Source organism: Bidens hawaiensis, unplaced genomic scaffold (genome assembly GCF_021521415.1).
Source record: "Bidens hawaiensis isolate Kalapana, Puna unplaced genomic scaffold, B.hawaiensis_p1.1 tig00043092_1, whole genome shotgun sequence".
Lineage (NCBI taxonomy): Eukaryota > Viridiplantae > Streptophyta > Magnoliopsida > Asterales > Asteraceae > Bidens > Bidens hawaiensis.
Window position 1 is genome coordinate 105,919 of NW_027497659.1, and position 14,059 is coordinate 119,977.

At 34.0% G+C, this 14,059-nt stretch overlaps 1 pseudogene across 1 annotated transcript; it reads right to left on the reverse strand.

The window, feature by feature from the left end:
* Positions 1-529: 529 nt before the first annotated feature.
* On the reverse strand, positions 530-4,344 carry LOC143594113 (putative WRKY transcription factor 2; annotated as a pseudogene). Its single transcript, XR_013146265.1, has 5 exons — positions 3,847-4,344; positions 3,058-3,183; positions 2,104-2,661; positions 1,855-2,013; positions 530-1,164 (listed from the first exon to the last, which is right to left on the reverse strand). The product of XR_013146265.1 is annotated as a putative WRKY transcription factor 2 (transcript).
* Between the last annotated feature and the right edge of the window lie 9,715 nt (positions 4,345-14,059).

Genomic DNA, 14,059 nt, shown 5'->3' on the forward strand with positions numbered 1-14,059 from the left:
AAATGTAAAATATTTTTTTTTATCTATTAAGCCTTTGGACGAGGGTGGGTTTTCCTCAGAATTGGAGATAACTTTGAAACGCTTAAGGGCTCCGTACGGCTAGGTTGGGTCACCCCGTACGGACTACAGTAGAGGTGCACAAAAAACCCGGCTCCGGACCCGACCCGGTGGTTCCTACCCGGAACCGGACCCGACCCTACCCTACCCGCGGGCACGGACCAGGCTATGGGTTTCCCTAGGATTGTACCTGGAACCAACCCGGACCTGGTGGAACTAGTTCCGCGAATACCCGGTCAAAACCTGACCCTACCCAACCCGAAAATCGAAAAAAATCTAATGGAGCCGGTCAAAACCCGGTCACATACCCGACTCCACCCGGAACCGGTTCCTACCTAGACCCGGTTTTGACTTTTGTTGACCATTCCTGGAACCGGTTCCGGAAAATACCTGATTTATGAACCTCTAGACTGCAGAGTACCTAGACAATTCTATTTTGGCTGTTAAAAAAGGTCGAGCAGAAAATCTAATAAGTTATACCCTCAAGTTAAAACTTCCATATAATTATCAACAGAGAATTTGTCAATATATTTCATAGCACATATAATCAAATAACTAGAATTGCAACATCAATAAGACCAAATAATAATATAAAGTTGTGAATAATTCTCTTAAACCACCACAAAAATTTACATATGAGGGCCTACTGGCATCCCATTAATAATCTGATGATGGTAAATCGACGACGAACCGTTCGCGCCTAGGTTCAAACCATGGTCGGATACCGGCTCAACCTTCGGTTCACCTTTAGGCAACATCATTCCAATCTCATTCATTTGTCCAATAAACTGATGACCATTTGGTCCCAACCCAACCACACCCATTTGACTCAAGTTCATATTCATCCCGTAACCGTAGCCGTTGGTGGGACCCGGCTGCAAACCGTAATGTGGTCTTTCAAACCTAGCCATGGCGTGTTGAACCTGAGAAGGTTGAACCGACTCAGGCTGTGTGACGGTCGAGTTAACGTGACTGCTGTTGCGCGCGGCTGGGATGTCGTGATTGTGTTTTCCTTCATATGTTGTGATCACGGATTTAAGGTCGTGTGAAGCCCGTTCCACGTGTTTTCTAACCGTGCAGCCAGTGCTCGTGCACTTGTTGTAACTCCTGTATCGAAAAGTAGTAACATAAAATGTTATTTATAATAATTTATAATGAGTGAACTGCGGTTTTTGTCCCTGTGGTTTGTCCAAATATGCGGTTTTAGTCCAATAGTTTCAAATTTGCGATTTTTGTCCCTCTGGTTTCACTTCACTTGCAATTAAACCCGAATTCACTAGTCCCGTCTGGTCGTTAAACCCATCAGCGTGTCCTTCACGTGAGGGGCAATTTTGTCCTTTTTCCCCAAAATACACCTCAGCCCCTCACGTGAAGGGGCTTGCAAATTAGGACTAGGGTTTATTTGGGGAGAAAAAGGACAAAACTGCCCCTCACGTAAAGGACACGCTGATGGGTTTAACGACCATACTTAACGGGATTAGTGGATTCGGGTTTAATTGCAAGTGACATGAAACTGCAGGGACGAAAATCACAAATTTGAAATTATTGGACTAAAACCACAGATTTGGAGAAACCACATGGACGAAAACCACATTTTACTCTAATTTATAATACACATTACCATAATAATAACATAGTACACGTATTCCGACGTGTCAAATGTTTGAAGATTGCATCTACTACTTTGCGACTTAACATTTCAGCTCGTTAAAATAAAAAAACCAGGCTCGGCTCAGCTCTGTTTGTAAACGAGCCGAGCCAAGCCAGTCAGGTAGGTAACGAAAATGAAAATATAACCTTGGATTTGGATTTCCTTTAACGACTTTTTGCCCATATTTGCGCCAACGATAGCCATCATCAAGAATATCCACCTCACTCGTGGTTTGCACGACTACTCTTGGCTCCCGTATGGCTCGGCTGGCCCCACTAACATCCGATGCATACGCTTCAATTTTTCTATGAACAACACGCACGTTTACACAAAATGCGTAAAATAATATTATACATATAGGCTAAAAAAATATAAAACATTAATAATTAATAAACCTTCGTTTCGACTCAGACTCGTCTCCATCAACGTCACCGCCCAATGACACGCTGCCATGTGTCGCACGATCATCCTCTTCACCTTCCTCGTTAGATAAAGTCAACGAGCCATCCACGTGATCACTAGACTCGACATGAGTATGGTTGACCGTGGTCGACGACACTTCAAGATTACCATCTTGCCCCCATTCGGTGTGGGACCCGGACTTACGGCTGGGAGGAGGTTTGGAATGATTGTGGGCCCCTTTATAGATGATTTCGGTTATGTGCCCCTCGTGGGACCGCTCAACCTTTTTCGTGACCGAACAGTTTTGAGTATGTGCATTTGTAATAGCTTCTCGGATACTCGCTGCCTTTCACTTGTTTTTGACCATATTTTCTCCAGTTATATCCATCTTCACTTGCATAACTACCGTTTTCGCCACTCGTTATTTGGTCTGCCTCGTCTTCATGGTGTTCTTGAATAATATTTTCGCTTAAATTACTATTTTTGTTGGTTTCAACGTTTTGAGGCGGGAAAAGATTCTCGGTTTGCCATGACATAAAGGGTGGATTTGCCTAAATGTACATGAAAGAACCGCGACATGAGAATGTAGAAATAATACTAATTTATAAAAAAATGAGAACGTAAGAAACAATATCAACTACAATACCAATCTACATAAACAATAATTTATAATAACAAAGAAAAAAACCTAAAAAATACAACAAAAGAATCAAAATCAAAAACAAAATAATACCAGCAAATACTTATAATGTCTCATAATAAAAAAAATTAGCAAATACGAACAAAAAATAGCAGCTAACACCTATAAAAATAAACCTAATAATAACAGCAAATTGGTTCTCACTGTTTTCATGTTAAGAATAAAATGTATTTGATCATGTTTCTAATAACATATACTTACATTTTTAGATATTTAAACGACTAAACGAGTATAGGTGTATAACTACCTTGTTAGAAACAGAAGCAGATTCAAGAACGGGCTTAAACGCAAAAGATGAAGTGTTGAAGTCTTCAAATGAATCATCTTTATTTTGAGCAAATGGGAATTTTCCGGTTGTTGGAGATGGTTGCGCCTGCAAACAAAAAATCAAGAAAATATCCATAAGTTATGTTATATTCAAGTTTAAGAGTGTGCATAAAACCGAAATAACCAAGTAACCGACCCATAACCGAATTAACCGACATAACCGACCAAAAAAAGCAAACCGAACCCAAAGCTGACGGTGAGGTTTTACGTAACTGAATTAACTGACATAACCGAACCCAAATAAGCAAACCGAACAAACCCGACGGTGAGGTTCTATGTAATTTTCCGGTTCGGTTTCGATTTTACATATACCGAAATCAAAAAAAGCGAACCAACTTTAATAACCGAACTGAACCGCAAAAAACAAAAAAACCCGACTTTTGTTATTGAATTTAGGGATTGTAATTTTAAATGCTAAGTAATTAATAAAACTTTACACCCAAATGTGTATCAATAGTCATTAATTAACCAAAAAATTTAGACCAAAAGTTTCAGACTTAAACTCATTATTTTGGGCGTTTTGGCCCAAAAATTAAGTACGGATGGCAAATGATGAACCGAACCCAACCCATGATGAAACCAAAAACCGAAACCGAACGGTTTTCAGTAAACCAAAATTTCTGTTTTTCTTTTTTTAATTTGAACCCAAAACCAACCCATGCACAGTCTTCAAATCCGACTCTGAAAATACTGGTTTAGCAACTTTTACCAGCGAATTCGACAGAAAAACCGGCGAGTCAAGAAGTGAAGTCGGACTAAGACCAGGAGGGATTGTCAACACAGACGACTGTTTCGCCACGTCAGCAGGAGGCCTGATATTATCAGTGTTCAACCTGGGAGCATTATAGCCAGCTCTAGCAGCCATTCTTTCAACAAGACCAGACCTTGAGCCCGCAGCCTTCGGCTCACCAAACGGGCCATTTTCGGACCCGAACTGTTTGTCTGGTCCATGAAAAGTAAACCCACTGCTTGGGTTATCTTTAGGTGGTTCCGCCACCGACCCAGATCCGGGCCCGGACCCGGACCCAGATTCACCCAACATAGCCAAAAAGAAAGACCTTGGGCTAGGGCTAGGACTAGGAGTCATCCAATCTCCCATTATCCCAACATGATCATCAAATCCACCCATTAAAAAGCAAAAAGTTTACACCTTTTTATTATTATTATTATTATTATTATTATTATTATTATTATTATTATTATTATTATTATTATTATTATCAGCTCCTGGTTAAGTGCAACTGCAACACAAATGAGTGAAATTAGTGATTGAATTTGGGATTTGAAAAAAAAATGTAAATTTGTAACTCAAGACTCATAAATTTTGAAACTCTATGGAAAAAAAAAGCATAATAATCCCATGTTGAATAAAAAAAATTATGATGAGAAAGATTATAAAACTGTGACTCAAAAGACAAAAATCATTTATTTTTTTAGACCTTTTTGCAAAAAAAGAATAAATTCAATGGTGAAACAAGAACATATGATGAGAAAGGTTGTTAAGTTGTGACAAAAATATCATTAATTTTAGACCTTTTTAAAAAAAGAATAAATTCCATGCTGCAACAAGAACATATCATGAGAAAAATTGAAAATTTGCAACTGAAAAAAAAAAACTTTTTTTTTATAAATTAAGAACTCAAAAACAAGAGCAATTGATGATAAATTTCAGACCTTTTTTGCAAAAAGGATAAATTCCATGCTGCAACAAGAACATATGATGAGAAAGATTGTAAATTTGTAACTAAAAAAAATATCTTTTTGAAAATCAAGAACTGAAACAAGAGCAATTGATGACGATTGATGAAAAAGATGGTAAATTTGTAACCTAAAAACCATAATTTTAGACCTTTTTTTTTCTTGCAAAAAATAAAGAAATCCCACACTGAAACAAAAACAATTAATCATAATTTTAGCCTTTTTTTCTGCAAAAAGAAAAAGAAAAACTTAACCCCACACTGAATCATGAGCTGCATAACTCATATGAAAACAATAGTTTCCATGATAAATTTACAACTAATTAATAATTAATAATCAATAAAAACAAATATGGGCTTCAATTTTCAAACTCTTTGGATCATCCACCCAAATGAAAATTTTGCAAAATGTTGATCAAAACATTATTATTATTATTATTATTATTATTATACCAAAAAAAGACCCATCTGATCAAAGATCTGCAGATCATCCAAGAAACCCAAAAAAAGACATAAAGATTGAAACTTTATGATACAAAAATTAAAAGATTAAATTTTTATGAACAAATAAAAAACACCCAATTGAAAGATTGCATAATAAACAATAAAACAAATAACTGATCACTGATTACTGATTACCCACCTGGTAAGGGAGACAAACAGTCAAAAGGGTGTAAACTGTTTTTATTATTATTATTATTATTATTGTTTATGTGTCTGGTTAATAATAATAATAATAAACAGCTTCTTTCATTCCTTGAAAACAGGGGTTTTTTAACAGGAAAAACAGAGTAATTTTCCTGTTTGGTATTTGAAGACAAAATTGTATGATGAGTGTAATGGAGTGTTTAAAGGAAAATTTAAAAAGGTTGGATTATTATTATTAGAGTTAATGTCCATTTTCGTCCCTGTGGTTTGCTACTTTCGCCACTTCAGTCCAAAGTTTGAAATTTTTTTAATTTAGTCCTTATAGTTTTAAACATTAGCCAATTACGTCCTCTAGTCTAACGGCATCCAACTATGCCGTTAGTTTAAGGGGTATTTTTGTCTTTCTTCTATTTATGTTTAGTTAATGGCCAGTTTCGTCCCTGTGGTTTGATACTTTTGCTACTTCAGTCCAAAATTTGAAAATTTTTCAATTTTATGTTTAATTTATTCAGCTTTTTTTTCTTTTTTTTTTGTCTATAGCCTTTAAGAGCATAAGCCAAGCCCAAAACCATCAAGCATCGACCAAAACAGGTTTACGTTTACTCTGTCGATAACAATAATCATACCCCTCTCGTATTTAGTTTCTAGACATTTTCTAAACTCTCCCTCATGGTGGAATTCATTGGTAAAGTGGTCAAGGTAATTCCCTAAAACCGTACTATACCGATAAAACTAAAATCGTTTCTTTGGTTAATGCATAATAGTTACGGTTTAGAGATTAACATATTGTAGCAAACATCTTGGTCGAAATCACATCAGGAGGTCAAATATCCCGCATTTCCATGTTTGCTCAAGAAATCGATACACTAGATCGCATGTGTGTTCTTCAAATCGTGGTGTTGTTCTTGAATTCTTCATATCGACTACAATTCTAGGGTTGAATTCGACGAATTCAAGAACAATACTACGATTTGAAGAACACACATGCGATTTAGTGCATTAATTTCTTGAGCAAACATGGAAATACGGGATATTCGACCTCCTGATGTTGATTTCGACCCAAATGTTTGCTACGATATGTTAATCTCTAAACCCTAACTATTATGCATTAATCAGAGAAACGATTTTGGTTTTTTCGATATAGTTCGGTTTTAGGGAATTACCCTGACCACTTTACCAAATTACCAATGAATTCCATCATGGACTGAAGTAGCAAAAACAAAAAAAACAAAAAAAAAAAAAAAAAAAAAACTGAATAAATTAAACATAAAATTGACAAATTTCAAACTTTGGACTGAAGTAGCAAAAGTATCAAACTACAGGGACGAAACTGACCATTAACTAAATATAAATAGGAGAAAGACAATAATACCCCTAAATCTAACGGCATAGTTGGATGCCGTTAGACGGGGGGACGTAATTGGCTAATGTTTAAAACTATAAGGACTAAATTGACAAAATTTCAAACTTTGGACTGAAGTGGCGAAAGTAGCAAATCACAGGGACGAAAATGGCTATTAACTTTTATTATTATTAATATTGTTGTTATTGTGGTGGACCTGAAATGATTGGAATGTTTAAGATTATTTTTATGGGTGATCTTTTAGGATGTCATGACACTATTTAAAGAATAAATAAAAAGATTAAATTATGTTTACACTACAACCCAGGTCACAACCCCAACCTAGGTCACAACCCATATTTTAATTAAATATTTTTTTTGTTTTTTTCTTTCCAACAATTTGTTTTTTATATAATTTGAGTTTTATTTAATAATTTATATTATTTGACTTATTTCAAAAATCTAAAAACATAGTCTTGTTTAGTTTATTTTTATGAATATTTCGATATCATTTTTATTAGAAACAGAGCACTTTTAAAAATATGTATTTTTTAATATTATTATATATAAAATTTTGTTTTTTTTAATAGTTGTAAAAATTCAAGGTTTTTTTAATAGAATTTTGATATTATCTTTTTAATGATTTTTATACTTAAATAATATTGTTTAAAAAATAAATATTTTTATTAATTTTACTAACTTTTATAGAATAAATTAAAAGCTAATAAGATATATGTATTAAAATAATTGATTTGGGTTGGGTTGTGAATAAAAGTGAAAAGTTGGGTTGGGTTATGTTGTGTAGGTGGAAGAGAGAGAAATTAATTTTTTATTAAGAAGTTGAGTTGGGTTGGGTTGTGAATAAAAGTAGTCTAAGAGGATGGAGAGGAAGAGTTAAATTGAGTTATTAAAGGTATTTATATTTTTATTTCCAACAAAGTTTATTGTATAATGGGATATAAAAATTAATAGTTTTGGAAATCCAAATGTATATATATTTGTCTTAACGAAGCTATAAATTAATAATTTTTAAAAGATTTTAAATTCTAAAATTGTCTAGTAAAATGAATTTATAGTCTCACTTGACGTTTGTTAGGCTTCAAATATATATAGAGTATTTAAGTTTATCTTTAAATCTCCTCATTGCATTTATGCCCCCTATAGTGGGTCGTTTCTCACCTCCATGGCGCCCTATAGCATCGGGAACACCCCCTTCCCCCGAGCGCTATAAGCGTCATGGAGGGGGGAGGGGCTTCTCACACAGCGTCGGGGAGGGGAGGGTTGGTTTTGATTGGTGGGTTTTTTATTAGTTATTTTTTTATAAATAATAATAATAAAATAATAATAATGTAATAATTGTTGGGGCTCCATCAACTACATCCATTTTAGCTATAGGGTCCCTATGGTGACATGGCGCCACTTGGCATATGACGCTTCCATATGAGCTTCATCCACTACACATGGTCTAAGAGTTAGGCATTGTCTTCTCGTATTGCAACAAAAAATGTTTTGAATGAACATTTTATATTGATCGATTTCTAATCATGTTTAATGTAAATGAAAAAGAAATGTGTCTTGAAACTTTTTTTTGTAATTTATTTTTTGGTGAAATGAACAAACTTTTTGCTTATTTAAAAATAATGAACTTGGCAAATTCAATTTATTTGTGAATGTGCATTGCATTTAGAAATTTAAATGTCACACACAAAACCTCTTTAAATTAATAAATTATTATTTAATTGATATAATAATATCTCGCTAAATTAATAAAATATCTCGGTCATAACATTATAATTTATAGAGGTTTTAATATGCTGTTAGGAAGTTTGGATTTTCAATGAATAATCAAATTCAATCCCTACAGACAATACTTTGTGGGACACGGGTGGTTCAATGAAAGAAGACTGAGATCTTTATGATCTACAGTTCGATTCTGATGGCGTTTGGATTTAACACTAGTGGGCTTTCAGGCGGGTAGTTTTCCCGGAAACTGAAGATAACTTGGAGACGCTTAAGGGCTCCGTAAGAATGGGTTGGGCCAGTTGGCGGTGGCCTTTTGCCATTGGGTCACCCCATACGAAGTACTTAGGTAATTCTGTGTTTGTTGGTCGTTAAAAATAAAATGGGGGATTGGGTAACACCCTCCTTGGTCCCACATTCCATCAATGAAAAGACTCGAGCGTTCGAAGTAAGAGCTTCAAAGTTCGAACGTCTTGACTGTCATAACTTAGAGGTTATCGATTGTTTTGACGGTTGTGATAAAACATAAACAACTGTTATTACTTAACATATATTGGCTTAATTAAAATATGATACAAATGTATTTTATCAGTTGGTCATGGACACTTCGTTCCTAGACTAAATGATAACATGACAAGCATTTAATAATTCGGCAACCATCAAACACCTCTGTACTCGTCAAGTATATCAATTTAAAGCCGTGTTATTTTTGAAACTTCGTTTGTCAATGTATTTGCTCAGTTATTTGATTATTACATAGAGGAAAAAAAAAGTTATACGGGATTATGGGTGGTTAGTTATATAACTGCACACACTCATACATATAAGGGTTAAAATAAGAAAAATCACTAACGCTTTAAACTAAAAGCATACCACATTAATAGGAAACTAGACCATATATACAATTTTTAGTAACTGCTAATCTCAACCACTAGATCATATATACAATGATCCAGGTTTATTCATATACTTCTTAGGAAACTATGTTTTCTTATCTAAACTCATCCATCTATAAACATATTTAAATTAAAAAAAACAAAAACATGTTTGTTATTATCATTTAATACAGTCAAAATGGTTGGTTAAAATTAGAAAAGGATGATAACGGAAATAAAACTCATTAAAAACATTTATTTTGGAAACATAAGGCCGAAGCCCAAAAGGACAATATTAATTGCTATACTTATTTTGTTGTGAAACAAGCCCAATAGCTATAACAAAAGAGAATGAGATGTAGGAGAAAGAGGAGAGATTTTATTCATTAGGTGTAGAATACAATAGAATATTATCTAATTATGGAAAAACTTGGAGAAAAAGCTAATCTATATTAGGAGTTGATAACCATAATATTAATATATTTATAACACCCCCCCCGTGGTTATCAACTTAATACGTCTGGAGATGCTGTCTCATTAAAAACCTTGCTAGGAAAACCCAATGGGACAAAACCATTGCTAAGGAAAAAAGAGTGCAACGCGTATTGTTCCCCCCTGATTTATATACTCGTTAAAATGGTAAATATCGATCTTTTGTGAAAGCTTCAAAACTTTTCTACTCAATCATTTTGTGTCTTCGTCCCTTGACATACGAATTGTTAAGTTGAACAATGTTGCATGATCTTCACGTGAAAACTTCTTTTCTGTCATCTCGTAACCATATACTCTTGTGTTTATACCCTGTTGTGTTTCGCTGCATGACAAGACTAACAAAACTTGTTTTGATGGGTTAGTAAAATATAAACACATATCTTTCATACCTGAAATATATGTTTTAACCCATTCCGATGTCTCCTATCTGGACACATGTCGATAAATATAAATAAAGAAAATAATAATTATAAATAGCTAACAGTACGACATAATGCACTTATGCATTTAATTGTTGTATTTCCGAACCAATAATATTTCATATTTAGGTAGGAAATGATATTATAGTGCATTGTTGGACATCCTTTAACGTACTCAAATAATGAGTATTATCTTTGGTAAAATGTCTCAACATCTTTCAGATGCACTTTGATGGATTGATAAACATATAATTGCAAATATACTCGAACTTCAGGTCTAGCAATAATCGCATCATGTTAAGGTATTTCAAAAATTCTCCTTCTAAAAATTCTGCAGTTTCTCTCGATGATGTGTACATCATCACTGTAAACTGTGATTATATGAACTTTTAAGAGTAAATTTTGATAAAATTATGGCTAATTACATCCAACTTATCTCCCTCTTTATCAAAATATTTCCTGATTGTACGTGCTACGCTGAATCCGACTATTTAGTCCATATGCAATATCTTAACCTTGTAGAACATTTATTGATGCTTTCATGCCAATGCTTAGGCGTTTTCAATCCATAACAAAATTCTTTCCATCTTAACCAATTATTGATGTGCATTCACTCCTCATGAGTTTTGCTACATTTATGGCTCATTTGATACATCAATTTATATATCATATATCAAAACTCATGTTGTACCATTCTTTGGTTATTAAGATACGATAATCATTAGGTACAATTTCTTTTATGTATGCTTATTGGTGCACAAGAATTGCATCATTAAGAAGTTTCAATTAACCTTTTAAGCATTCACGTGTTAGTAACTCTTCAGGAGTTCCAATTATATTTAACATATAAAGTAATCATAACGTATTCAAATATGAATCTGTATAAAACATGAGTCATAGTGTTCTCGAGAACATAATTTACATAATTTGATAATTCAAATCCTTAATAGACTTTCATGTAAACTTTCAGTATCAACTGAATCACAATATTTATTAGACACATATAAATTCTCTCTTTGTATTACCAGACTATTTAGTTATCAGAAAATCATTACTTTCACCATTGGAGAATGTGTCTCCTCATAATTAATCATGGGTCTTTGAAAAATCCTTGTACCATCAATTTTGCCTTATATCACTTAATTTGATTTTCACAAGATTCGCCATAAAAAGACCCGCTTGTGTCCAACATTATTTTATAACTTCAGTTGTATGGACTGCTAGTCCAAAAACTTTCCGTCTCTCTTGAGAATTTTAACTTTGCCTTACTTGTGTCTTTCAATTTTGGCCAATCATTAATATGTTTTATTCATAGGTAGATCTTAAATCTTGATCCTCGTTATTATCATCATCATCATTTCAAGCGCTTATTATATATATAAAAGTATAACGATGTCGACTTTATTTTGATTCGATCTTTATAATACAATTTACTGAGAGCTCTTTGTTTTCAGGTACTTAAGGTTTTTTCAATAACCATCATGTCTAACATCTCTCAAGAGACCTTTTTACTATACCTCGAATTGACCATCTTTATTACTTGCTCCAATTTTCAAGGAAATTTTACCTTTGGAACCGATTAGTTTACCACGCTTCATGCGTATGTTGGATTCATTATCAATATGTGATTGCCCTTCTTGGACAATAATAGTAATTGGAGCATTAGCAGCTAATATAGGTGTCTTAGCTAGACACTCTATTTTGGTCACTGAATCGTCTGGTAATTGATTCGTTAAGCTTTATACATGAATTATCCGTTGAACTTTTAGTTCGTATAATTTAGTTTGAGGATCAATGATAATTCATTCCAACTAAATTCCTTTTTCAACTGCTTTATATCTCCCCCTATTATTAGGAATGTTGCTTCACTAAAGTGAAAACCAATGAGCCATAAACAAATATCTCATTAATAGCTCTAACTATTTAATCATGGATAATAATACCGATATAAATTCCCAACTTCCTTTATGGTCTCATCTTTGTGTCTTGTGGTGGATTAATTTCAATATATAACACACACGAAATATTAGATGAGAGATACTTTGTTACTGACCAAAAACCAATTGCAATGGGGAGGAAGTATCATAACTTGTTGGCTCGATGTGAGTGCATGCAAAATGACAAATACCCAAATAAAACATGAACTTTTGCTCTCATGATCATTGATGTTGCAACCAATTGTAGACGTTTGATGATCGTTTCAACAAAATCAATTCGTCTATTAATACAAACTATAGAAAGTTCCAAGACTTACTCAAATCATCCTTAGTAACTTGAGAATAAAATTCATCATGATTTACCAAAATAAATATGAAAATCTAGAATATTGTGCTTGCTATCTCGTTAGCTAAACCACAAATCAAACAAACTTCAGGTTGTGAAATTGATAATCATTTAGACGATGCATCGATTTTAAAACACCAAATAGTATCATGTTAGGATATGTGTATCCTTTTCCCATTCCATAACATTTAGGGATTCACACCCTCCTTTAGTTGGTAAATAAATAATTCCCTTTGAGAGCAATATTACATGTATAATTATTAGGAAGAATCATTTGGTTCTTCAATAAATTTCACATAATTGACTCGGTGTGGTCTAACCGGTCATGCCATTAGATAATCATGATCCATAAACTTCAAGTTTATGATCGTATATGTATTATGTTTCTTTAATGCAAATAGTTAAATATGAGAGAACCTTGTATTATCGTTTCAAGTGATGTGATTTCACTTTTGTTTTTCCACATTTTGTTCTCATATATAATCAATCCCTTTGCCACTTGTAGTGGTCGATGACGTGAGGTCGAAGGCTCACTCAAACTTAAACCAAATACTACTAAATAGATAGCGGTAAGTGGGTACTGAACACGAGGAGTTTGTGGAAAATGTGTTAATAAATAGCTTAACGATTAAACTAATATAAATGTAAATGTAAGGCCCCGTTACCGGTAGCCCTACTTTCGTGTTGGATTTACTCATAAACACAGTTCTAAATATCAGAGTTAATTAAAACATTTACGCGGAATATAAAACCTTCATAAAACATTACATAATTCATAACTTGTCTCAAAACATCCTTTGTCTTTCAACATTAAAGCATTAAAATTAAAACATCATAAGTCTTCAGATGCCAGACTCTTGTTCAATGCCACGTGTCTCCTCAAGCAAGCCGCCTCATCCTACTCACCTGCGTGCATACTAAAAGTCAGCTACGCTGAGTGAGTTCTAGTTAATCATACACTATACAATACACATAAACTTATATTCTTTCATTTATACTTTCATACTTTCATTCTTTCATACTTTCATTCTTTCCTTTGTATTAACTTACCTTCATATCTTACGTTATAAAGAGCATTACGCCCTACATTCCTCGAGTATTATTAGGGCTCGGTACCCTCCTTCCTCGAGTATTATTAGGGCTCGGTACCCTCCTTCCTCGAGTATTATTAGGGCTCGGTACCCTCCTTCCTCGAGTATTATTAGGGCTCGGTGCCCTCTTTCCACGAGTATTATTAGGGCTCGGTTTCCCTCTTTCCACGAGTATTATTAGGGCTCGGTTTCCCTCTTTCCTCGAATATTAGTAGGGTTCGGTTCCCTAGTTCTCGAATATTAGTAGGGTTCGATTCCCTCTTCGTTACCATACAACCATACATCATACCTCGAGTATTATTAGCACTCGGTACCCTTTTCGTAACCATACAACC